This window comes from Ambystoma mexicanum, chromosome 10 (genome assembly GCF_040938575.1).
Source record: "Ambystoma mexicanum isolate Mex_15411 chromosome 10, UKY_AmexF1_1, whole genome shotgun sequence".
Lineage (NCBI taxonomy): Eukaryota > Metazoa > Chordata > Amphibia > Caudata > Ambystomatidae > Ambystoma > Ambystoma mexicanum.
In genome coordinates this window covers 731,147,693-731,174,098 of record NC_090932.1, presented here as the reverse complement: position 1 = coordinate 731,174,098, position 26,406 = coordinate 731,147,693, and the positions used below count along the sequence as shown (strand labels likewise).

Sequence of the window (26,406 nt, the reverse complement as noted above, 5' to 3'; positions counted from 1 at the left end):
GTGAAAGAGTTCATGAAGGGACTATTCAGATCGTTCCCGCCGGTGAAGGCTCCGGCCCCGGCGTGGGAGCTCAACGTGGTGCTGACCAAGCTCATGGGACCTCCGTTCGAGCCTCTGCACTCTGCTCCGTTGAAATTTCTGTTGTGGAAAACAGCGTTTCTTGTGGCCATCACCTCCGCACGACGAGTGGGAGAGATCCAGGCCCTTTCCTGCAAGGCCCCGTACTTGACTTTTCACGACACGAGGGTAGTGCTCAGGACGCACCCCTCCTTCATGCCCAAGGTACCGTCGGACTTCCATCTCAACGAACCCTTGGTGTTGCCTGTGTTCTTCCCGTCGCCTTCGTCGCCGGCTGAGAGGACTTTGCACTCGCTGGATGTGGCTAGAGCGCTGAAGTTCTACGTAGACCGCACGAAGTGTTTTCGGAAGACGTCACAACTCTTTGTGAACTTTGGACCTGTCAATCAGGGGAAGGCTCTCTCGAAGGCTTCCATTTCCAGATGGCTCTCCGGCTGTATCATGTACTGTCACCGGTTGGCAAACCGACCGCTGCCTGGCCGTCCGAGAGCCCATTCCACCAGAGCGATCGCAGCTACCACGGCGTTCCTATCTGGTGTGCCCCTGCTGGACATATGCAGGGCTGCTACGTAGAGGTCGACGCACACCTTCACAAAATTCTAATGCGTCGACCGGGATTCCAGGGAGGAGTCCAGGGTCGGCCAAGCAGTGCTGCGCAACCTGTTCGCCTGAGGTGAGCCTGGTGAGGAGGTTAGATGCTTAATGTTGAGTTTGATGTAATGCTTAATGTTGAGCCTTTGCCACCTCCCGTGGTTGTGCATGTGTGTACTGCTATGTATTCTTTATTCATGAGCATGTGAATCCATGCCAGACCCCATGCTGGAGAAGGAACAAGTTACTTACCTGTAGCTGTTGTTCTCCAGCATGGGTCTGGCATGGATTCACATGCGAACCCTCCCGCCTACCCCTCTGCGGCTCTTCACTTGGTCATACTGCCACTTCACGTGCTTCCAAATCTGAAGATGGCTGCCAGAGGCGGGGCTTAGGTAGAGGGCAGTCATTGGCTGTGGTCAGTATGACGCAGAGATCAGTGATTGGTTATTACTACGAAAGACAGATCAGAAACGAAACTGATACTGGTTTTTTCTTTACCGAGGATTCCCAGCCTGACGACGGGGAATATTCATGAGCATGTGAATCCATGCCAGACCCATGCTGGAGAACAACAGTTACAGGTAAGTAACTTGTTCCTTATCTCTCTGCAGTACCGGGTAGGGGCGTGGGGAAGGAGGGGAAAGTTTGGGGTAATAGCGTAAGGGAAGGAAAGGGGTGGACAGAAGGGGAGAGGAACATATGCAAAATCTACATCCAGGTACATGTGATAGAATGCAGAGAGAGAAAGACAATCAAAAAACAGAAAAAAACAAACATTCCAAAAAAATACAATAAACTCAACTTCCGGGACCATGGTCCGACAGACTGTCAACTTGACAACAGATGATCTCGTGGCATAGGATATTCTCGGCAGAGGCATCTCCACCCCCCCTCCCGGGGAAACTCTCAGTCACAGAGGCTGTGGAGCCAATCTTGTCCTTTAGCTAGCCTCGTCCCATCTTCTCCATATTTGATCTGCTTTCTGCGGGCAACCCCTCGCCGCGTACACTCGTATGTTCCATTATAGCGCATATGTCCATATCCGTGACCCGCTATTCAAAGCTTGGCGTACGTTCCGATCCCCACAGTTGCGCAATGTTCTGCCTGAGAACTGCTACTGCAGTCGACCAGAGCAACTTCTCATAGCGGGAAAAGTCAGTGTCACTGGAGATCCCCAGGAGAAGGAGTTTTGGGCATCTCTGTATCTCTTTACCTATAACGCTAGACAGTTTATCACAGCATCTCTGCCAGAGCCTTTGTATCCTTCTACATTCCCACAAAATATGGAAAAAGGTACCTTCTTCACTTTTGCAGTGTAGGCATCGTGCGTCCGAGGATTTGCCCCAGCGGAAGAGAGCCACTCTTGGGTAATAGGTGCGGTGCAGGATCTTCCGTTGGACCAGTCTAAGTCTGGAGGAAATGGTTGTTTCTCGCTGGTACATCAAGGCCTCCACCCAGTCCTCAGGTTGAAGGGGACCCACATCCCGTTCCCACTTTGCCTTCAGGCTGGTTAGTTCCGGTGTCGCGAAGGATGTTATCACATTGTACATGGTTGAGGTGACTTTCCGGTCCACCCGGTCCAAAACTGTTTCTCTCCAATGGGGAGCTTTCCGGCTTGTCTCGCGTTATGAGTCTGTGAGTCATCCAAGCGTGTTTCAGCTGCATATAGTGGTACCTCTCTGTGTCGGGGAGGGAGAACTTTTCATGCAATGTCTCGAATGGTACCAGGTTGTCCTCGTGAACCACATCTCCTATCCTGGCAAATCCTCGCTGGGCCCACTCAGGCCATCTGGGCAGCTTTCTTATTTCGGGAAGGTTGCAGTTGTTCCATAGGGGTTGCGCAAGCGTTAGCTTCCCGCCCCATCCCAGGTACTGATGTGTATCTTTCCATATTCTCACTGTATGCGTTGCCATATCCGTGTGTGATGTGCGGTTCAGGCCTCCATTCAGATGTTCTAGAGGCGTGGTCGTGGTATTACAGATAAGACCTTTGATATGTGGGAGGCTTCCGTCTACGTGGAGCATGTCATTTACTACCGCCATCTGGCTGGCCCAGTAGTATGACTGTATCCTGGGCAGTCCAATGCCTCCTTCCCAGATAGACCTTTGGAGCGTGGCGAGAGCAATTCGTGGGTGTCCTCCCCCCCCCATGGCAGCTTTCGAAGGGTGCACTCTATTTTGTGAAATTCTCGCTGGTGAATGTTTAATGGCGCATTTTGCAGGATATATAAGAATTTAGGAAGGGCAATCATTTTGAACAGGGCCGCTCTGCCCATCAGCGTTAATGGCAAGGAGATCCAATGGCGAGTATCTTCTGCAAATCTTGTCATGAGGGGGGAGAGATTCAGGGTTGTGTATTCAGTCAACTGCTTCGTGATACATATCCCCAGATACTTGAACTGCTCTCTTTCGATCTGGTAAGGGCCAGACGTCAAGTTTGCCGACGAGGTGTCCCCTAGCGGGAAGAGGATGGATTTGGACCAGTTCACTCGCAATCCGCTGAATGCCTCGTATTGCTCTAACAGGTGCATGACTCTGGGACAGGCATTGCTTGGGTCTTTCATATATATGAGAAGGTCGTCTGCATATAGAGCTATCCTGTCTTCCCAGGTCTCGGACCAACGGAAGCCTTCCCAGGTTGGCGTGTTTCGCAAGAGGATTGCCAGTGGTTCATAGACCTAGTGCGTTGGCAAACGTGGCAAGTCTGGTGGGAACATTGGGGTTTTTATTCCTCAAGTGTGATCTATCAAGGGTTACGTTCATGACTTCATTAAAGTCACCTCCCAGGATCATGAGGTTGGATGTGTCGTTGCGATTAACGGGGCAATGTCAGTAAGCAGCGGCTCAAGCAGGGTAGGGGGTGCGTAGGTCGCTATCAGAGCGATGGAGTGATCCCATAGCTTGCCTGCCGCGTAGATATATCTGCCGCCTGTGTCATGGGTCACCGACGTGAGGTGGAAGGGAAGGTTTTTGTGTACCAGGATCATGAGCCTATCGCGAAACCTGAGTGAAGTGCCAGCTTGGAGTTTGTGCGTCTGAATAGGGTACAGTCAGTGCCTGCAAGATGGGTCTCAGACAGGAACACTATGTCAGCCGCCCGCCTGTTGAGGAATTGCCGCACCAGCCGACGCTTGACTGCGCTGCCCAACCCATTAACGTTCCAAGTCATGAGCCTCAGTGTTCTGAGAGCGTTGTTACTACCACTATGTGATGCCATGGGTGCTCGTAATGGTCACTGCCTGTGTTGCCGCCGACGGTGTAATACGCCAGCTGTAGATAACGCCCGCAGGCGAACACTGTCTTATCTAGCCTTATCATCCTATGCGTTTGACGGGTCCTGTCTGTAACTAAACCTAACAAATCCCCAACCCCCCTCCCAACTAGAAGCATTGGTCGCCCGAACAAAAAACCACTGGTGTCAACTGGACACCTTACATGCGTTTAACCTAACTTCAAGGATAGGTAGCCTCCCTCGGTTTGGATCCCAGGGGGAGAAGGCCCTCTCTTGGGGGGGGGGGGGTGGCGAGGGGGGAACCACCACAGATAATACACGTGGAGGGGGCTCTCTTTGCGTAGTGGTCTTGGTGCATACCGCGACCGTATCAGATAAATGTGTGTAGCCTACTGTTGCGAAGGTGCGTGTAGAAAGAGTAAAGCAGTAGCTCAACCTGGGTGACCCAACGGGACCTCGGGCATCCGGCCGGCCTCGGGGCAGTGGTCAGCCTCCCCGCTCTTCCGGCGGGTGCTGTGCTGGTGGTTGGCGGACCTCCCGCTGTTGGTTTGGTGGAGGCCTTCGGTTCCTACCCCTGTTGTCGCGGGGGTCGACCAGTCTCTGTCTGTTTTGTTCAGCCCAGCGCCAAGCCTCCTTGGAGTCATTGAAATGGACTGTTGACCCTTTATGGTAAATCTTGAGTTGCGCAGGGAAGAGCAGGACATACTTCACCGCCATTGTTTGCAGTTGTATTTTGAGGTGATCAAAGGAGTGTCTCGCATTTTGCACTTCCCTGGTGTAGTTGGGGGGGGGGGCGGGGGAGGCAATTTTAAAGCCATTGAACGTGACGGTGCCTATTGCGCGCGCATGCTGCAGTAGGGCATCACAATCCCTGTAATTTAGAATTTTGCAATTATCGTGCGTGGAGGTGCACCAGGTGGGGGTCTGCCTGTGGGCACCCTGTGTGCCCTCTCAATGGAGAAGAACTTGGAGAAGGCGTCTGGCTCGTACAGATCAGTCAGCCATTGTTCTAGAAAAAGTTCCATGCAGGAGCCTTCGGCCTTCTCAGGTATACCGAGTATACGCACGTTGTTACGCCTTGATCTGCCCTCTCCATCTTCAATCCTGTCCTCCAGTACCTTTAGTTTGGATGTTACGTTCTGGAGCTGCTGTTGCATAATGTGCATTCTGTCCTCTGTGTTGGATATGCGATGTTCCGCTTCCCCGGTGCGTGCTGTCAGCTTTTGAAGATCGTGACGGAGGAGGGATACATCCATGCTTATCCCGTCCATTTTCTGGTCCATTGATGAGCGGGAATCTGCTATCGCGGCCATAATGTCCATCAGTGAAATTCCCTGGTCCGTTTCCATCTCGTCCGCGGATTGCGGCTGAGCCTCTGCCGCCAGGGGCGGTTGGATGGTATACTGATCCATCCTGCTTTGTGTGGGAAGTTTCCTCGCCTTGTCTTTCCCCATGGTACCGATACCACTAGCTGCGTATGTCTGACTTGCACGCTGTCGCCTCCTGGAGCGTAGCTCGGGGGGGGGGGGGGGGGAACACTCGCCCACGCTGTCCCACCGCTCCGGCACCGCTTCCCTATCTGTGGCTCACAGGTCTGCCTCACATGCTGGGTCGCACTGGAAGGGTGCCCGTCGTTCTCAAGCAGGAGTGCTGCCGGCGGGGGTCACGGCGTCCCACGAGGGGTGGATACGCGCTCCGTTCTCACCTCCGCACTGGTTCGCTGTAGTCCGCCTGTTGGGAGGGACACCGTCCCGCCGGGACCACTCTCTTCCTCCGATGTCGACTGCGGAAAAGTAACAGGCTGGATTCCGATGTCGCACGGACTCACTTCAGGGCGTTTGTCCGTGCGCGCCGGCGGCCATTTTGGAAGCTGGATGTCGATCGCCTGAAAACTTCTCGTGGTCGTATTTCTTGGAATCGGCTGCGATTTCCTCTGCTCTACGCCTCGTTTGTGCCCAAGGGTATCCGACACCCTACGGGGTTGTTATCAGTTCTTATGTCGTCGAATTTCAGGCTATTTTATCAGGATATTTGCTGCGGTCGCGGGAACCGAGGAGACCTACGTCCTTCTCATCCCGCGGCTAGCCACCCACCTGCCCTTTCTTATCCCCGTGGTTGGTGTCCCTTTCTTACCCTCCTTTGCCCTCCTCTTCTAGGGTGTCATGTGCTGAAAATCAATAAACTGGAAAACAAAACAAAATTACAAAAAAAGGCTCTTTTCAGAGCCGCCTTTCTCAGTTTAACAATAGAACTATCAAGTGACCGGTGTAGGCCCCCGCACATTTTTCAAAAAGTCAGCGGACAGTCGTAGGACGCACAAAAATGGAGGGTGCAAGTGGAGCAAAACTAATGCACTTTTTGCTGGGAGTAAGTGGTGGCTCTGAAAAGAGCCTTTCGTGGTGTTTTGTCTTTCAAAAACTGTAGATTCAAAAAAACGGATTGCCAAATAGGTGACTATGAATCCAAAAAAGGTTGCAATGCATTTTGTACATTTCGAAGAAAAATCTGATTGCCAGCATATCTGAGATGGACACCATCTCTGCGAAAAATGAAAGTGCTGCGAAACAAAATGTTTTCATTGTGGAATGAGAACATGCCAACATCTCTTAGAAAGGCACAAACAGCCTTATTGACATTGTGCCTCGCTTTCTCCCTTTGTGGACCAAATGCAGAAGAATGCAGCCATATTTGTTTTTGTGCAATACAGGAAAAAACTATTTGGCAATTTGGAAACATGTCCATGACGTTTGCAAGTCCTTCCTTCGTTGCAAATTGCAAAGAAATTCCAGAGACGTGGCCTAAACTGTTTCCCCCCTCAGTGAATGATAATTATATCAGGATGAAGCTCTGCCTGTAAAGTAGCACAGAGAGGTACCAAGTCCAGCCGCCTCATTCCCCGCACGCCATGCCAGTGCACTTCCACATGTGGAAATCCAAGATCTGCAGATAGACCGCAACTTTCTGCATGCACCTTCAACCAATGTATCCATGAGTCTCCCAGAATCCAGATAATCTGTTTTTGAGCACACAGAGCCATGGCTGTCTGGTCTCCTATCAGGGAAAAGACGTTCTCACTAAATTTCTCTGTTCAGAACACACCCACTGAACTTTACTGACCAATCCCTACCTTCGCACATTCTCATTTGCATGCGTCTCCACCCCAGAATCCCTGTGGGTAATACGCACTGCCTGCAGACTACCGCCATGTCCGCGGACACGTAGAGAATCAGAGTGCGACGACTGTATATTTAAATACTATTCCCCTTTTCCCCTTCAAGGTGGGCTATGAAAAGAGCCTTTTTTTTTTTGGGAAGATGCCTTACAGACACCTGTTATTTTGTTTTTTTAAAAATATTTTTTCTTCTTACTTTACTCCTACAATCATTACAGAACATTCTCCAAATCAAGCCTTACATTCCAAAAGAACACAGCATTTCCCAAAGAAGATAACGCAACACCATCTGCTTCAAAATGAGCCCCATTACTGGGATCAATGTTCTTGTGGCTGCAGAAAAACATACCAGCGGGTAACATGAAAGCACGCATTCCGCGATTGATGTTACATCTCCCAATACTTTGATCAGGATGGAAAACAGAACTGTTGTCCCATTTTCCTCTAGGGTGCAAGCCAGAAATAATTACTTTTGCATTCGGAAAGATGTGAATGACTGCTTGCACCAACTGTTCCAAATCTTTCAACAAACTACGTGAACTCGCGTAGCCCAAATGGCAAGCACCGTAGTGCAAAAGTACCACATGGGGACTGGTCATCCTACGCACGTCTCTGCAAACGTGCAGAATTGCCGCAACATTGCGATCAGCCTCAGCGCTCCACACCACCTCCCACTCCTCCCACGTAGAAATTGTGTGCCACATGCCTACTTTGGGAATAGTGTTGTAAACCATGAACAAAAATATCTCCAAGCACCAAAACCCTGACTGTCTCCACCTCTGCCATCTTCAATACACCCACTGTCTTTCGACCCAAAAGAACAATGTGAACATCTGATTGGCTGATGCCTATAGTCCACACCCCAGGCTGGATTTGCTGTAGAACCCCGTATGTGGCACGCCCTACCCGCGGACAAGCGCTGTCTATGTGCGGCACGTAACTCTTAGCCAGTCCTTCTACCCTTTCCACATCACTCGCGAATGCATTCCCTCGTTGGAGACAGCTAAGCAGTCACACAACCATCCACCAATCACATTCAACATCTGTACATCTAACTCTGTCATCAAAATTTCGCACTTCAAATGTACTATTGATCACTCTGAATGCAAGTCGCATATCATTGCAAAGCACCTACTTCAAAAACTACTGTGCAAGTGTCGCGGATTTCTACTTACAGCTCTATGCATGCGCACATGCATGAGTATAAAGTACAGGTATGCATATTGTAATCAGAGAACATGTGCAACCCTTATGATTTCATTTAAACAAATTAATGCCACTAAATATGCATAGCCAATACATACCAACATTCCCCCTTTAAGTGCAAGACTTCCGATTTTTCATTGCCAAACCACACTACTTATTAGTGTCTCCTGCATAACCTATACATATGTAACAACCCTCCCTATTTAGCGGGAAACTCGATTTTTCCATTAGAAAATGTCACAATGCGATAGTATGAGAAAAATAAACGCTCCCGATTGCTGTGGTGACATCTCCCTCTGAGGGTCTCCTGATTTTTCGGATTCGTACTTATAATATGAAAGTAGTGACATTTTTCCCATCTACTATAATTATGGATCGCTTACAAACCCTCACACATTTAAAAAAAACAAGGCATTTTCATAAACTAAAAATTGTACTCATTTGTGAATCAGGTTCAACTAACATACTGCAAATAACATACAAAGGCAGCACATAGTGAAGTGAAATGCACTGTGTTGAGATATTGAAGGAGAATACTCTGACGAAAGATGCAAAATTAACATGTACAGTAACATCACTGCTTTACACACACAAAGTTACTAACTTCTTCTTTTTACAATTGCAGTGACGACTACTCTCCTGAAATTCACCAGCATCTCCACTGCAAACGACATATCCGAAGAAACCTGGTCATTCTGCAAAAAAAAAAATACAGTACTACCTTTTTATATTCTTACTGTTCCTCAGAGACTTTGTGGGTTATTTATTTAATTTGCACACCAAGACAGATATTGATTTCTGAACCATTCTACCCACAAATCCCCATTTATGAAAGAAAGAATAACCGGCAGAATGGCTCACAAATCCCTGAGTTTTTGGAACTCAATTAACATACAGAAGCCTTAGAATGTTAGTACTAGTAAAGAAATAGCTGTTTCAATTTTATACCATTACGTTTACTAATAATGCTTCTTCTCACCACTAGCTCACTTTGTACTCTCATCTGAAGCACAGTGTAGTAGTATACAAACAGAAAAATAGCCTTCCCAACTCATTGTAACTGCCCAATGCACATTCACACACCACCACAAAGAGCTTGCCCATCAAACTCATGCACGCATGCACACAGCACACATGCATTGTACAACAGGACGTTGGAACAAAACAGCTAATACAGTCATTTAGCAAAACAAAGCAAGCTTCAACTACCGAAATTGTGGCTCTTCTATCAAAATGTGGCACGAAACAGAAAACGCTTTACAAAAAATAAGCTACCAGTACTGCTAACAATGCTCCTATTAATCCTGATATAGTAACAAGAACCCATAGTAAAAAAAAGTATTTTAGCAACAAAAAGTTAGCCACAGAGTCCTTCAGAATCTAATAAGAAGAGGACCTAAATCATCCTCAACCCTTAAAACCTACCGTAGCAGATTAATCCTACAAGCTCTCGTAGACAGTGCAATCCTTCTCAAAAGGAAGTTATTTATTTTAGTGTTAAATAGGATGAAACCACTAACAAAACGAAGTACTAAACTACAAAAGAAACTTCTCAATAAACGGAATGTCAACAAAAATAACTTCTTAAATATTTGTTGAGGTGAATGGAGTCGCACAACAACCATAGTTTAATGAAGAAGCATACAAACAAAATCAAAAACACAATTGCCATTCATAGCAGTGGACAAGGGTATTAAAAAATCAATAATACCATCATGGAACAAGGAACACTGCTTACAAATATATCCTCTGAATTACCTCTCCATTCGACTGAACCAGACCGTCCAGTATACAAATGGTCGTGCATGTGACATTCCTAACAAATCATTCAAATCTTTACGTCAGTTCCTCAACAGTATGTGAAAGGTAAGGACAAAAGTAAAATGAAAGTGCTGCAAAATATGGATATCTGTCCAGTGCGCAAATAAACAGGACTACAAGGACATTCATTAGCCTGCATTTCAGGACCTATTTGCAAAAGCACCTTCCATGATACCAAAAGGATATCAATACATCATTCAAATGTAAAAAAATCTAGTTTATAAACTGTACTATGCGAAAAGTCCAGCTTTAGAATTAGCCAATTTAAATAACACTCTTCTACATAGTACACCCAAATACCTACAAGAAGAAATGGACCATATCCAGAGAAAATATTTTGGAAGTGAAAGCCACTCCAAAATGCAATAGTTTTAGAACATACTAGCAACAATTCTGCACATAGCAACCTTCTATTACACACATACAAAAAATAAATACTAAAATTTAAAATTGCATCAGCTGAAGTACCAAACCGTGTGTGTGTGTTGCCGCAGAACGTTTTACAAAAGGAACACAAAAACTATAGATGTAACATACAAAATGGAAGACAATGAAGATTCCAAATGGTTTGAATTAGCTCTCTATCTTTTAGCAGAAAACAAATACCAAATAAGTGAAACCTTCATATGTTGCAGTTACTGCACTACAAAACTGGACAACAACCAAACTCCTTCACGTGCTATCACAAATAATTTGGAATTGTCCCCACTACCAAAACCCCTGCAACAACTCAATTTGTATGAGAGCATCATAATTCAAACAGTTCACCAATTTCAAGCAACAATACGCCCTCAACCAAAACCAGCAAAATTACCTCCCTCTGAATTGGTGAAAGGCATTTGTGGCAAAGTAGTTTATTTGCCATTAGATCTGACAGAAAATGTACACACTCTAGGAGTGCAACGTCCAATAGAGCATTCTTTAATTGTCTTGGTAAATGGTGTACCAACAAAAGACAAAAAAAATGTGGCAACAACTGGTGGACTTACATAAAGTTAGACAAGCCTTGCAATATCTGAAAGACAATAATGAATACTACACAGAAATAAATATTGAAGAAAGCTTAAGAGAAACAACTGAAATAATTCAAGGGTCATCAGAAACTGGTCAATTTGATCTTCTGGATCCTGCTGCAGTATCCACACTTTTAGACCATTACACAATTCATCCATTGCATTCCAATGAAAGCATAGATGATGCACTAGAAACTTACCAATGCGACAAACCAAAGGGTCACCAATGAGCATATGGGAAAAAAGTATAGAAACATGTGCTTTTCCACTGCTATTTCCTACTGGCAAAGGCGGAAGATACGATGATAGACCCAGTCAGATTACGGCATCAGAATACCGCTCATTACGAATGTATTCTCAAGATCCCAGATTTAGACAAAATGTGGAATACGTATTCCACCTACTCTTTGAAAGTGAACTAGCAACCCTATGTCACGGAGTTGCACAAACTTTGAAATCTGGAACCCACTTTCAAAATATGTCAACTACGCAATTAATACAAAAAGTACAAGAAAAAGATGAGGTTTTACAATCAAGTATAACAAATCTGTTTGCAAACATGCATGGTACAAAAGAATACTGGTTCCGACGGCACAGAGACGTACATTGTATGATCAGAAACCTTGGACCACCGACTTGGTTTGTTACACTAAGTTGTGCAGAGTATGCATGGGAAGATTTACATGAGTTCCTACGCATATCAAATAACAAAACCAGCATAGATATAATAACACCTGGAGAACTTTGCTCTCTAGATCCAGTTAATGTGTCAAGATATTTCCATCATCGTTTCTTTGCAATGCTACACTTTATTTGTAATAAAACTGTTCCTCCCCTCGGATAAGTGCAGCACTTCTTTTGGAGAAAAGAATACCAAGCAAGAGGAGCACCGCATATTCCCATGCTTTTATGGATCAAAGGTGCACCTAAATTTGGTCACAACAGTGATGCCACTGTTTTGCAGTTCATCCAAAAATATGTCACTTGTGAAATCCCTTCACAACGGACACATAGTGACCTGCATGGACAGATTTTACAATTTCAAAGACACAAATGTGGCAAATATTGTCATCGCAAATACAAAAGCAAAGGGAAATACTACACCAAATGCCGCTTTGGTTTCCCTAGGCCATTTGCAGAAACAGGTGAAGTGAAAAACTTCATGTCTTCAGTTTGACATAGTGTTAAAGGTAAATCACCTAAGAACACGTATTACATAAAAATAACAGAAAAATCAAAATATCAATGATTACAATGCAATCATTGCCCTCTTATGGAATGCAAACATAGATGTACAGTACATTGCAGACAATTCCACTGCAATTTCACAATATGTTACACCCTACTTTACATAAGCAGAAAAAACAGAGCTTCAAGACCTCTGGAATGACCTATCATCAGACAAAACACTATCTCAGAAATTGTACAGCCTAGGCATAAAAATGCTCTCTCATAGAGAATGTGGCACCTATGAAGCGGAAGATCGTTTAACCGGTACTGCTTTGTATGGAAAATCAGACAACATAGTATGGCTAAGTCTTGGTCCTGCTAAATCTAGAAAAAGGGTTCTGAAATCATATAAGGACATAGAAACAATTGCCAGAAATGATCCCAACAGCCAAGACATTTTAAAAACCAATTTACCGGACACATACTATCTGAACAGGAGTAGCACTTTGGAAAGCATGTGTTTATACCACATAGCTCAAAACTTTGCATACAAAAATAGTATAAAACCCGATGAAAGCAAAGGTAGATGTAGAGTGACAGATTGTGAAGGCAGCTTAGTGAAACTTACCAAACAAAGCTTAATTAATCATGTCAAATTGTCATTAAAAACTCAACAGAAAGAACTATATTACATGTCTCTGCTACAACTTTTTAAACCATGGAGAAAAGAGGAAGAGATACTAGATAACTATGACTGCTATGAAGATTCTTTCAAAGCAAACGAAAGCGCTATCACCGATGTCAACTTTACGCAGTACAAAACAACATTGCACAATGAACAGCAACACGAAGAACTACTTCAGGCCCAACTAGATGAGGACACTTCCGACTGTAGTCCACCTTCTGTAACAGGAAGCCAAGAACCACTAGGACAGCCACTAATAGCAAATGAGGCAGAATTAGCTATGACAGAAGTGGAAAACGCTATGTGTCACTATGAAGAAGATATAGAAGACTTAAGTGTACTACAAGCAAAACTTAACAAAGATCAGCAGACCATTTTTGAAGAAGTAACAAAGCAAATTGCACATGGTGTACAACACGAAAATAATCCATGTACCTGCCAAAATTACAAACCTATACTGCTGTACGTCAGTGATGAAGCTGGGTCAGGAAAAACATTCTTAATCAAAATCATCAGCAAGTTCCTTCAACAATTGGCAAACAACAAACTGTCAGCTGTTGTAACTGCCCCCACAGGTTTAGCTGCCTACAACATAGGCGGTGTCACTTTACACCGATTACTGCTCCTTCCAGTAGAACACCAAAACAAATTAGACTATTACAAACTTTCTGCAGAAGCTGCAATGGAACTACGCAGAGTATTAAAACACATGAAAATGCTACTAACGGATGAAGTGAGTCTGGTCGCCAACCTAATGTTGGCTTTGATTCACCTCAGATTGCAAGAAGTACTTAAAACAAAGTACGAAGAACTCTTTGCAGGAAAACACATTATCGTTTTCGGAGATCTTCTAAAATTGACACCAGTGAAAGGTGAACCTATTTTTAAAACCTCAGGACACAAACTCTGCCGTAAAACTGTTGGCAGCATAGGAAATGTCAACATTTGGCAACATTTACAATACAGAGAATTAACAGAAAACATGCGGCAATCTGCAGATAACACTTACGCAACATTTTAAAAAGTATTAGGGTTGGTGTACTATCTCAAGAATCACAAGCAATATTGAAAAACTGGCACATTCATGCACTTTATGGCGATAACGCATGTGCTACTGATGTTATGGAACAATTAGCGCACAAAAATGTCAATTGTATGACCTTAATGCCAACTCTTGCAAGCTGTTTCAAATTCAATGAAACAATGTTAAAAAAAGAAATGCAACCAATAATCGAAATTTGAGCCACAGACAAACTAGACGTACATGGTATGACACTACCAATGTGTGAGCAAGCCACAACAAGACTAAATACCTTTAGAAAATTAAATCTCCAACACAGCTGGGTTGTAAAAAATATTAAAATGATCCTTAAACGTAACCTTGACGTGGAGCAAGGGCTAGTTGATGGGGCACTGGGTACAGTTGTGGGCTTTCAAACATACCCATGTGGCAACAACATTCAGTTTGTCCATATTCGATTTGACAAACTTTCAGAAGTGAGAAGGATAGGGCGCTCAACTGCTCGATTCCTTCTCTTCACAGACATGTATGTACGTAGAGAACAATTTTCTCTAACTCTTGCATATGCAGTCACCATTCATCAATCCCATGGTTTTACCCTAGACAAAGCATTGATAGATATAGGAAACAGTCTTTAAAGAAGGCATGAGCTACGTAGCACTATCACGCTTACGTACACTTGATGGTCTATTTCTAATCAACTTTGATGCAAGTAAACTGAACGCTGATATTCCTTGCATTTTAGAATACAATAGACTGCGTTCACTGTACACCCCCCATCTGAAATCATATCCTGTTCCAGAAAAAGTCAAACGTGGTAAAAGAAAACTAATTCAAACAGAAATGCAACATAATCTGATGGCAAATCCTGCAAAGAAAACAAAAGAAGCTAAAACTTCATCAATTACCACAAGCAAAGGAGAACCTATTAGGGAAAGTAAATCGGGTACTTCTTCAAAGAAGGAACAAAAACTCTGAAAAAAGCACTCGGAGACATCACTAGCTGGTCCATTCAAATTTTCAAATGAATCTGGTGTAAGTTGTTATGCAAATGTAGCAATGAACATTCTATTTCAAATGCCACCAATTGTTAACAATATTTACGTACACAGTGCAGACCAATTGTGTTTGCAAATCTTAGTCCTTCATAGAAACGCAACAAATAATCCTGACCACAAGTTCAGTGTTCACGGAATAAGACACGAATTGGACTACTGTGCTGGAATGGTGAGATTCACTATAAACTCACAAGAAGATCCACAAGAATTTCTAATGTACTTACTACAAGTACTGGCAAACAAAATTGTACCTATAAATGAAATCTTCCAGATTTCATACATATGGAAACATACATGCACTCCCTGTAACAATGTGATACAGGAAGAAATCCCAAATGAGCGATTTGTGTATGTACCCATACCTAATTGTGAATGCATTCCATTTCAGCAACTTGTACAGAATGCAAACCATGGCAGATTATGTACTATGCACAATTCAGATAATCGCTCAACCTTACTGATACAAACACATAGTAACTACATAATACGTATGCTTCTATGTTACAATGCAGATGGTACCAAAAACAACTGCAAGCTGACTGGATTCACACACGGTCAAGTGTCACTTTGGAAGAAAACCTTTACAATAATAGGTATAATCTACAACGCAGGAGCTACAACCAATGCAGGTCACTACACTGCATACATTAAGAAGAAATGTGGATGGTTTGAATGTAACGATAGCACCATTATTCTAAAGCAGAGATTGCCAGCTAATCTTACAAATGCGGATTTTATCATTTTAAAGCCAAAACTTAATAACTAATGTGTACTTCAACATGAACAAAAATTCAAGTTAAAGACTATAAACAGTTAGAATACGCCAACAGGTATCTAACTGCCCAAGAGTGTATAACAACTGCACAGATAAATGAATACCACAGATCCGTAACAGAAAATACACAGTTAGAATACGCCAACAGGTATCTATCTGTTTTTAAAAATCTGCAACAAGCCAACAGACATAGCATTAATCAGAAACAACAAGTAAACACTCAAAGAAAAGAAAGAAATAGTTTGTAGCATAGCAAAGAAAGGGTTTTTTTAATCCAGCAAGGATTTTTTTTTCCCCCCAGACCCAAGGATTTGAAAAACAAACACAGAAACTGAGCAAAATGCACAGTACACTGGTTTGTAAACTAAATATGAGGGTAAAAAAAAGCTAAAATGTCTACTATACAATGTAATAAGTCTTTATAAAATACAAACACTGACATGCTCTTTTCTTTTATCACAGAAATTAAAAAAGGATATGTCTGCCAAGTACTAAAGTCATGTAAGAAATATATGGATTCTCAACAAAGTAAACAGTAAGTATAATTTCACACATGCCATACTTATTCTAATCTATACGTCTAATCTATGGCAGTAATATGGTGCAGTGGCTGTAGGCAGGGCCTAGCGTCTTGGATGTACAACCTACCACCTACAACCTGCGGCCAAGCAACCAAGACTATAGGTCCTACCCACAACCATCGCAGCATATCAGAACTATGGTGCTTATAATTTCACTACTCATAAGTTTACTCTTGGGCACATGGTCTGCAGCCATGCACCTAAGACAGTAGGTCGTGCACACAACCACCGCACCACAGCACATCCATGCTGACTTATAACCTCACTCCTTATGACTTCAGTCTTTGGTGCAGGGCCTTCGGCCATGCACCCAAGACACTCGGTCCTGGCCAGAACCACCACAGCATATCGCACCCATTGTGGCTTCTAACTTCACTACGTATAAATTTGGTTTATACAGACACTAGGCCCTCCCCACAACCATCTGAATGATGTTTGATACTACAGGTGTACCTATAGCTGTAATATGCTGCAGTAGTTGTGGTCAGAGGCTAGAGTCTTGGGTGTAGGTAAGGCCACAGATATTTGAATGTATGGGTGTGCAGTATATAACACCCATAGTGGCTTATAACTCCAGTGCTTATAACTTTGTTCTTGGGTGCATGGCCTTCGGCCATTGGCCATGCACCCAAGACTGCAGCCCCTCCCCACAACCACCTGAGTGATGTTCGATACTACGGGTGTATCTATAGCTGTGATATGTGGTTGTGGCCAGGGCCTACAGTCTTAGGTGTATGTCCATAGATCTTTCAATGTATGGGTGTGCAGTGGCTTATAACACCAGTGCTTATAACTTTGTTCTTGGGTGCATGGCCTTCGTACAAGTTATAAGCTGCCCAAAATGTGCTCTTCCTATGGAAACAGCAACTTAACCATAACTACACAGCCACTAACGTGGCTGTGTTTTATATATATATAACATACACCATACACCCTATGGGTCTCCAGATGCTTAACATAAGAAAAGAAAAAAATATTATATATATATATATATATATATAATATTTTATATATATAATATTTTTTTCTTTTCTTATGTTAAGCATCTGGAGACCCATAGGTTTCAGAACCCTAATTAGAAAGTTACTGACTCTACCAATTTCCTCACTAGTCATATGCTACAATAGCGTTATGATTCTCCTGTTGACCTTGCGGAAGAGTGTTGTCTTGTAAACGTGTCTCTTGCACCTCTTAGGAAAGTGGTTTGGCAAAAAGGTAGGAAAAATTATTAGTTGAGACACTTAGTTTTCTATGCTCACCCTGAAGAAGCAATATTGTTTCTTCCAACTGAGCTGAACTGATGTTGTGGGACCGGAGCACTTTTTCAATGTATAAGCCATTTGTCTATCTGCCTTTGTTTTCATGGCAATATTGCTCCTTTTAGGAGGATGAAATGGTGTCAGAATTCAGTTTTATTGGTTTGTTCCATACATCTTTTAATTGTATGTAGATTATTTTTGTAATGAGCCAATGGATTTTTGTCATGTTCTGTGATCCACTAATTCTGTATCGGTGTTGCAGTGTATTTGTTTATTTTTTTTTGTATGGTTACTATGCTAACTATCTTATTCTTTTTCACTGGTGTAATATGAACAATAATTAAATAATAAAATAAGAAATTCCCCAATGTCAACTTTTGAGAGTCAAACGGTACATTTTTTTTAGAATTGCCTCCTTAAATGTGGGATGGTACTACTAAACCTTAAAGGCACAGAGGTGAGCAGGGATGTGTCAGAGGGCCTACTACAATGAACAGATCTTTTATACAATATGAGCCTGAGTCAGGATGTCAAAGTTTTGAAAAACATATATCATCCCTCAGTCCCTGTAAGTGTTCCTTTCTAGCTTCTGAGCAATGTCAATCTTATTTGTTTCCCAAATGAGTGGTCTTCTTCCTTGTCCAATGTCTGCCAAAGGCCACGGGTAATTTCTCCCTCCATTCTCATGGTGGGTGAATGTTGTCCTTTAAATGTGTAAAACAGCCGGAACAACACCCCCCCTCACACAATGGTCAGAGACTTTTCACGACTGCAACCATGTCCCTCCTCACAACTCCTTTGAGTGATGGAAGGGAATCCTGTTAGGAATATTGACTGTTGTGTTTTGGTGTTTAGGAATTCTGAGAACATTCTGCAAATGTGCTCAAGAATCAGATCAACCTGGTTACCAGGTCCAACTTGGGTACTTCCTATCATCTATCTTCCTCTCTACCTGTGGTGTTCCCCAGGGGTCTAACCTCTCACCCTGGCTTTTCAACCAATACCTGGCAACTCTCGCCCACTGCATTGCAGATTTCTGCTCAAATTTCCAATGCTACGCTGACACTGAACTCATTTTCAGGCTGCCCTCGGCCACCTCTTCTCCTTCCCTCATCTCTGATTGCCTAACTGCCATTCAAGATTGGTGTGCCGCCAACGATCTTTGTCTGAATGCCAGCAAGACTGAGATCCTCCTCATCGGCACACCACCACCATCCTTTCCCCTCACTCTCTGGCTGGCCTCCCTTGGCCCTCCTGCTATCCCCACCTGCGAGGCTAAGAACCTTAGGGTAATCTTTGACTCCACACTTTCCTTCTGCGCCTACATCTCTGATGTCTCTAAAAAGTCAAACTTCTAATGCTCCTCCTCAGAGGTACTCTGCCTTTCCTCTCCTTCCCCCAGAAGCTCACTGTCTCCCAAGCTCTGGCTCTCTCTAGGTTGGACTATTGTAACAGCCTCTTTCTAAATCTACCTGCCTCTTCACTTTCCGCCCTCTGCAACTAATCCAGAACAGGACTGCAAGACGTGTCCTTGGCCTCAAGCCCTGGGATTGTATCTCTCCAGCTCTGAAATTTCTCCATTGACTCCCAGTGGATGCAAGGATTAAATGCATAACTTCTGCATTGTCCACAAGGCTTTCTGGGGCCTAGGACCAAAATACCTTCAGCTATCTATCCGCAAATACCTCCCCTCTCGAGCTCTTCGCTCCTCTACCTCTAACTCCCTCAGGGTCATTTGTTTTTCAAAGAAACGAGCTGGGGATAGTTCTGTCTTTATCTGGAGCTTCCCTCTGGAATAGCCTCCCTGCCACTCTGAAACTTGAGAACCATCTCCGGTTCCGCAAACACCTGACGACCTTCCTCTTTGCTTCTGCCTTCGCCCCCCCCTCTCCCCTGTTGATCTGTCCTCTCTCGGCATCATGCACCTGGCCACCCTCTGTCCTCCGGGCCCAGGTACCTGCTCACCCTGCCACCATCCCGCACTGCCTCCGGGGCCACCTGTGGGATGTTTTCACACACTCATCCAAGCCCTGCAACAGTACTGTGCATTGAAAACATCAGAATGGCCATTGGAAAGCATGCTGCTCGCTCCAAACCATCCAATAATGCGCAGTAAAAATCTGAAAAATAGGCTGCCACACACTTTTGCCATGTCAGTGAACACAGGAGATCACTGCCTAAAACCACCATAGGGATACCCACACAGTAGTCTGAAACCTCTTGGAAATAGCAATACTGATTGCCAAAAGCAACCCAGAGCTGTTTGGGAATTCATTTTCTTGATCGTCAAAATTGCTAAAATCGAATTCATTTTCTTGATCGTCAAAATTGCTAAAATCATGGCTCACAAAACCACCAAATGGATACAACTTCTTGTTGGGTGTTCTACATTACTCTACTGCAAGTCTACATTACTCTACTGCAAGAATCCACATCAGTACAATCTCAGCAAGAATCATATGTTATTAGGACAAAATCCCATGTTAAAGACATTTGATTTAAAGACAGCTGTCAAAAATGGGTGCAATACCGGTGCTCGCCACTGACAGGTGCTGGCGATTCCTACTCTTGACAGGATAGCTGTCTTACAGAAGCTAAATAAGCCAAAGCAGAGAAGTCTATCAAAATGCCATATAGAGTGCCACCAATTGATTTAATGTGGAAAAAGTCTTGATTAAAGATATGTTTCTTATTTTCAGTTTATAATATATATTTTTTCACAAGGAACTCTATTGAAATTGACTAGAAGGCAATCTGATTTAGCTAAGAATTCAAAAGGCTTGCTTTTCTATGAGAACCCTTCACACCTACTCTTCTCAGGCCCTACACCAGAAGGCAGGAAATCGCATGGTCCTGTTAATCAGATGGAGAGTGGCACCCTGGACTGATGCTCTGCTGGCAGGAAAAACAAGACAATAGACTTTTTCAATTGAATAGAATATGCTGATTTTGGGTGTAACTGTCAACACTGCTCTCAGAAAAACAAGACATGTGACCTCTGAGTCAGAGCCAAGCTTCTGGGGGCGGAGATAAACCAATGGGTGAATTCAATTGAGAGCAAATATTATGTTTTATAAAATTGCAATTTACAAAGTGTTCCAAGCTGACAGAAATTTACAACTTTGAGAGTCTTAAAATGAAAAATGCAGTCACAGTTCAAGACTAATTTGGACGCCATGGGATGTTCTGAGGGCAAGCCCCGTAATTGTTAATGTTGTGGATGCAGTGTTTATGCTAGAAACCTAAGAACTTCCATTAATATGCTCAGAGAGGGGTGTGTAGGTCTGTGTAAAATTGGGTGCCGAACCAATATTGCGGAATTCACCAAAATCGTGAATTAGTTGTCATATCTGAACCTAAACTCTTTGAAAGAGCATGGTTGAACAGTGACCGATCTTAATTAATCTGTGATATGTACATGTATTCTCAACAACTTGTGTATCTGGGGAGTGTCTTTCCGCAAGCCATAAACATAGCATCGCTACTCTGCTGTTCAGACAAGTGGTCGACTGTAAATTGGTCGAAAGACAAATGGTCGACGTAATTTGGTCGAAAACCAAATCGTCAAATTTTTTTTATATATATATGTATTTTTTTGGTTTTCGTTTAGGGAAAAAAGGGTTTTTTAGAAAAAAAGGGGGTTGGGGGGACCCCCCCCAAACAAGAGGGTGAAAATAAAAAAAAAAACATTACACCATTTGGCTTTCGACCAAATTGGTTCGACCATTTGTCCAGTCGACCAAATTTTTTCTACCAAATGTCTGGTAACCAATCCTGACACATTCTGAATCACTACTCCTTTTTCCAGTCAGAGGACAGTAAATCCTTTAACCTATCAAATCCTTAGTGAGTTGGGCATAGACAGTCCGCCTCCACACCCCCTTTGGAAATGCATAAAAAGGGACTGCTGAGACCCAGATAGAGATACTGTTTTCCACTACTCATCGATTCCTGCGCAGCACACTTCCCGACAGTATCCAGACAAAGACTCCTGAGACTCCTGATTCCAGACAGACTCCAGAACCAAAACTATAGAACCCAAACTCTAGAACCTTGGAGAAGCAGAGACCTAATCCACAAGCTGAACTCTTCTCAGCAGGCCTCAGAATCCAGCAACCTAACTAAACTATTCAACAGCTGGGCAAGCTGTTTTGCTTCTGGCTTGAACCCTGTGCCAGAACCAGACCCAGACAGCAGAGCCGTATCCAGAACCCGTCAGACCCAGACCAGACCGCTGTGCAGTGCCGATAGCAGACCAGAGAGCATGCTGTGAGCAGAACCTAGAGGGCCTGAGACGGTCCAGTGGCGAGTGAAGTCCAAACCTGACCAGATCGGTGACTAGGCCCATTTCCCTTCCAGTCCAAAACTAGGAGTGAGTATCCAGCCTAGAACTGTACAGAACCAATCTCTCAGATTAAAATAATCTTATTCAAACCATTTCAACCGTCCAGGACTGCATAGAAATCGTGTCCATTCTGTGATTTCAAATCTGCAAAAGCGGCATCTTTCATTTTTGAAAAACTACCTCCACAAAAACATCCGTATCTTTTGAACCGCACGTCCTAGAAGCGAAATTTAACTGTCATTTTAGAGCTATGATCCTCAGCTTTCCAACAAACCCAAAACATTATAGTTTTTCTGTAATATACGCACGCAGAAAAAGTGCCAAAAATTGAAAAATTGGCTCCATTTCACCACCTGTCAAAATTGCTGTCTTTTACTTACAACTGCTGAATTTCGTTTTCAATCTGATAATCATTCATGAATCATTGCTAGTGTTGACCTGTACCAATCTAAAGTAACTATCACCTACCCTGAATCTCCTTTAGTGAATTAAAAAGCATTTAGCATATTTTCTCATCCATTGCAACCACATTTCAAAGCATTTGGCCTGTGCTTTTAAAATCATCCCTGTTTCTCTAAGCTTGCTGCGGGGAACTGAACTGCATTTGATTGTATTCTGGAAACCTGTGTGCTCTCCTTTCCATCTCTTCATATTGCATAAGGGGGGGGGGGGTGAGTAGTCACAGGGGAAAAAGTGATCATATTATCTCGTGTTGAAACCATATTGTGTTTGTTTCTGTGTTGCTTTCTTTCCCACCTTGCATTTCCTTGATACCATACAAAGTATTCTCTGCTACCTTATCCTTTCTATACCAACTCCCCATTGATTAAAGAGTGTGCTATTGTAATATTACCCATTGTTGACCACTATTATATTCATGTGTGCTATCAAATATTAATTTATTCATAAAAGTGTGACATATATATTGTTTTATTCCTCAAATAAATCTTTTAATTTGCAAAACAAACAACTTCTTGGCTCAGTGAGGTCAGGGGGATTCAAAGAGAGGGGTGTTATACAAGGGTTTATCATCCAGATTCAAAGAATTTGACATAAAAATATATTAATAAGGGCTTCCATTGGGCATCCCAGACTAGGCATTGACTTAGGTGGATTGCTGGATTGAAGTCACTTGCACACCCCTTGCACTGGGGCCTGTATCTGTACCCATCCAGTTCCCCCCCCCCTTCTTCTTCCTGCACTTATCAGACCTATCCAGTCTGCTGCCTTAAACCCGGCACTTGCCACTTGCTGGCTGCACTACCATTGTTTGTTACCGTTATTGTTGTATTAATTGTATTATTATTTATCTGTTCTCTGTTGTTCCACACTCTCCATTTCTCCCCCTCTTCCATGCAATTGTCCCTTCCCCCTCTCCCGTGCACTTGCGCGTTCTCAATGTCATTGAGCCTAGTAAGATAGTTGTTTTGTTCCCCTTCCCTTGCCTTGCTCTGAAACATGAGCGTGATAGAAATAAAATATCCTATCGTACCTTCTCTGATGATTTCTTTAAAAAGATCTTGAGCATAAGTGTAAGGTTTTCAGACAACATTTGAGGAAACACGCCCCTGATTCTGATATTGTTACGGCAGAAACTGTTTCACCATACTCTGGCTTTTTGGACCGACAGGACCTCCCATTGGAATAAGATCTCTTGATCATTGTGGTGCAGTTTCAATTAATTCCACCCGGCTTTCGGCGGTTGACAACTTTTTTCCTCCAAATCATCGATTAGCTTTGTATATGTTTCTCATATTGGTTGAGATTTCCCATTTCAGTTCCTCGAGCAGAACAAGATCACCCTTGGTGGTGGGACTTCATGAAAACTTTGAGACTGCCAGCATCATGTTTCTCCCTTGGATGTCGAGTGTGGAATCTTTTAGGGGTATAAGCATTTGTTTGGTTAAATTTGATTAGTTTTTGGGTTTCCCTCTGTTGGTGGTCTGTTTTGGATTTTCTTTTTTTGTCTTCTGCAGTTCATGGTGAACTTCTGTGATGAAATTGGCTTGATATAAATTGTTTATTTTAGAGGCTATGACAGTGTTTGGATATATATTAAGAGTATAAAAACTAAAGAGGTTGTGAACTGTCCCTACAGCTCATACATAAGAGGGGCGGAGCCACATTGTGTCCCTCTGTATGGTTGTCGGCCCTGCTGTCACGTGTCCCACCTCTCCAGTGGAGACAAGTCTCAAGGGGGAGGGTTCGGGGGTAGAGGAGGAAGGGATCTTCCCCCTCAACCCTGTCATTTTGTAGAGCCTCTGCTGCTGGAGCAAACGGGAGGAACAGGATGGACTCTTGAACTCAACAAATAGACCCTTGTGCATCTGAGCTGCTTTTTCGTCCCACAAGTGGGACAAGCCCACATGTTTGTTGGGTTCCAAGTGTTAATTCCGCCGGAACAATATTGCAATGCAAAAATATCGCCATATTTTTGTGGTAAAATTCACACATGCACCCTGCGGGGGACACCCCTGCATCATTTTTTAATGTGCGGGGGACACGCCCCGCAATCCCCGCTCCCACATAATATCCCCAACAAAAATATCACCTGTGGCAAACCAAACGGCCATATCTACAGCAATATTTTTGTTGGGGATATTGTGATACCGTTTGTTGGTACTAGGCACTCTTGCCGAATGGCAGTTTTACCACTTTATTTGTGCCGTTTTCTGTGCCACAAACCTACAGATTGTACCTTTTGGGTAAGGTGTATAGAAGGGGTGGGGTGAAAGAGGGAATGAAGGGGGGGGACACCCCACTGTTTGTGGTTAAACAAAATCTTAATTCTTTATTTTTTTTAAGCAAATTGAGCAGAGTTTTCATTTTTTTACAGTTTTTATTTATGTAACAAGGGATGTCAATGCACAACTGGTTCTGGTACACTGAGTGGCTTTGAGAGCATCCCTGAAAGCATCCGCTGGCCAGATTCCTGCCTCTACAAGCTCCTATGTTGCGTGGCGGCCAACTTCTGCCAGCATTCTATTCGAACGGAAGTACAGGCCTCAAACACACAGGGCAGATAAGCACATGGAGCAGATGCTGACGATCACTGCCTGCACACCCCACCTATTCTGCTTCTCCCAGCTGGTCTCTTTTCATGTTACAGCAAACCACTGTTGGGATACCACTTCCCTCTAACTCCAGCCTTGGCAGGACAGCACTCTGGAGAAACCCCTGGCACCAACAGTAGGTCTCCACAGAGAAGTGCTCCACTGGTGAAAGTTCAGGGCATTGCTTCATCCAAGAATGGGCCCCACCTCTGAACTGCTGCAGCTCACTGCCTTGGAAATCTGAGCTATTCTGTACTACTTTCACTGACTAAGCTCGCAACACTCACAGAAGAGTTACCACTTGTTTCCCTCGGAGGGTCTCCATCCGGGCAAAATGTTGCCTTTTGGTGTGGGCCCCCTAGAGCTTGTTGAGGATGTCCACCCTATGGCTACCCATTTTGTCCATGCCCCCATGGAAACCATAAAACGACTCTGCTGTCGCTTGATGAGCATTTCTGAAGTGGAGATTTCAAGTGAAATCCTGGTGGATTAATGCGTTTCACGTGGAATGTGTTCCTCAATCAGTGTTTTGCTTTTGCTTGGTAAGATCTACTGAGTTAATCTCCTTTTACAGAGAGAAAAAAAGATTTGATGAGCAAGAGTTAAAGGCAGCTCCTTTGTATTAGGCATCACCCAGTAAGCAGGATCTGCCTTTGGGGAACATGGAGCTAGTACATGTAGCACACAGCAAATCTACCTTTCATATGAGATGCAGTGTATACCCTTTGTACCCGCTTTTTCATGCCTGCTAGGCTTGTTCTAACACTCCTTTTTAATATACCATTCCAAACAGATTTAATGTCACATAGGTATGTTCAGGGGTACAAATGTCAGGTTTCAAGCTAGTAGCCAGCCACTAAGTCACTTGCCACTAATGCTTCTCATACACAAAGCACACCATTTCTTACTCGCCAAGAGTCCGTTATCACTAGCTAGTGGCGAGTACACATTTTGCACCCTGTATATTTTTATGGTACCAGTGGTCCTAGGAGGTCTAAAGTAGCAGCTAACCATACTATTGCCGGCTACAAGCATGAGCTAAATCACTTCCAGGCATCTTTATTCCCTGCTTTCATCTACTCAAACCAAGTGTAAGGAGTTATTTTATGTGTATAAGAGTTTTCTATTTGGTGTACTATCTGCAAACTCTTTGTAGTGCTTTAGCGTAAAGCTTTGTGCCATAGTTGCTAGTTAGCGGACCGTAATACATTTTAGACGCATTTCTCACACCTCCTATACTTTCTTACTAATGTGTGTGCTGCATTATACAGTTGTGTGAAAGGCGAAGTTTTTGTACATTAATGATAATTTTGCTCAACTGCAAATTGTCTGCTTTTACCTGC

General features: G+C 43.6%; 1 protein-coding gene across 2 annotated transcripts in view; it reads left to right on the top strand.

Annotated features, from left to right (window-relative positions):
- Positions 1-26,406, top strand: part of COMMD2 (COMM domain containing 2) — a 158,754-nt gene that overhangs the window by 130,888 nt on the left and 1,460 nt on the right. The gene's annotated exons all lie outside the window — the stretch shown is intronic.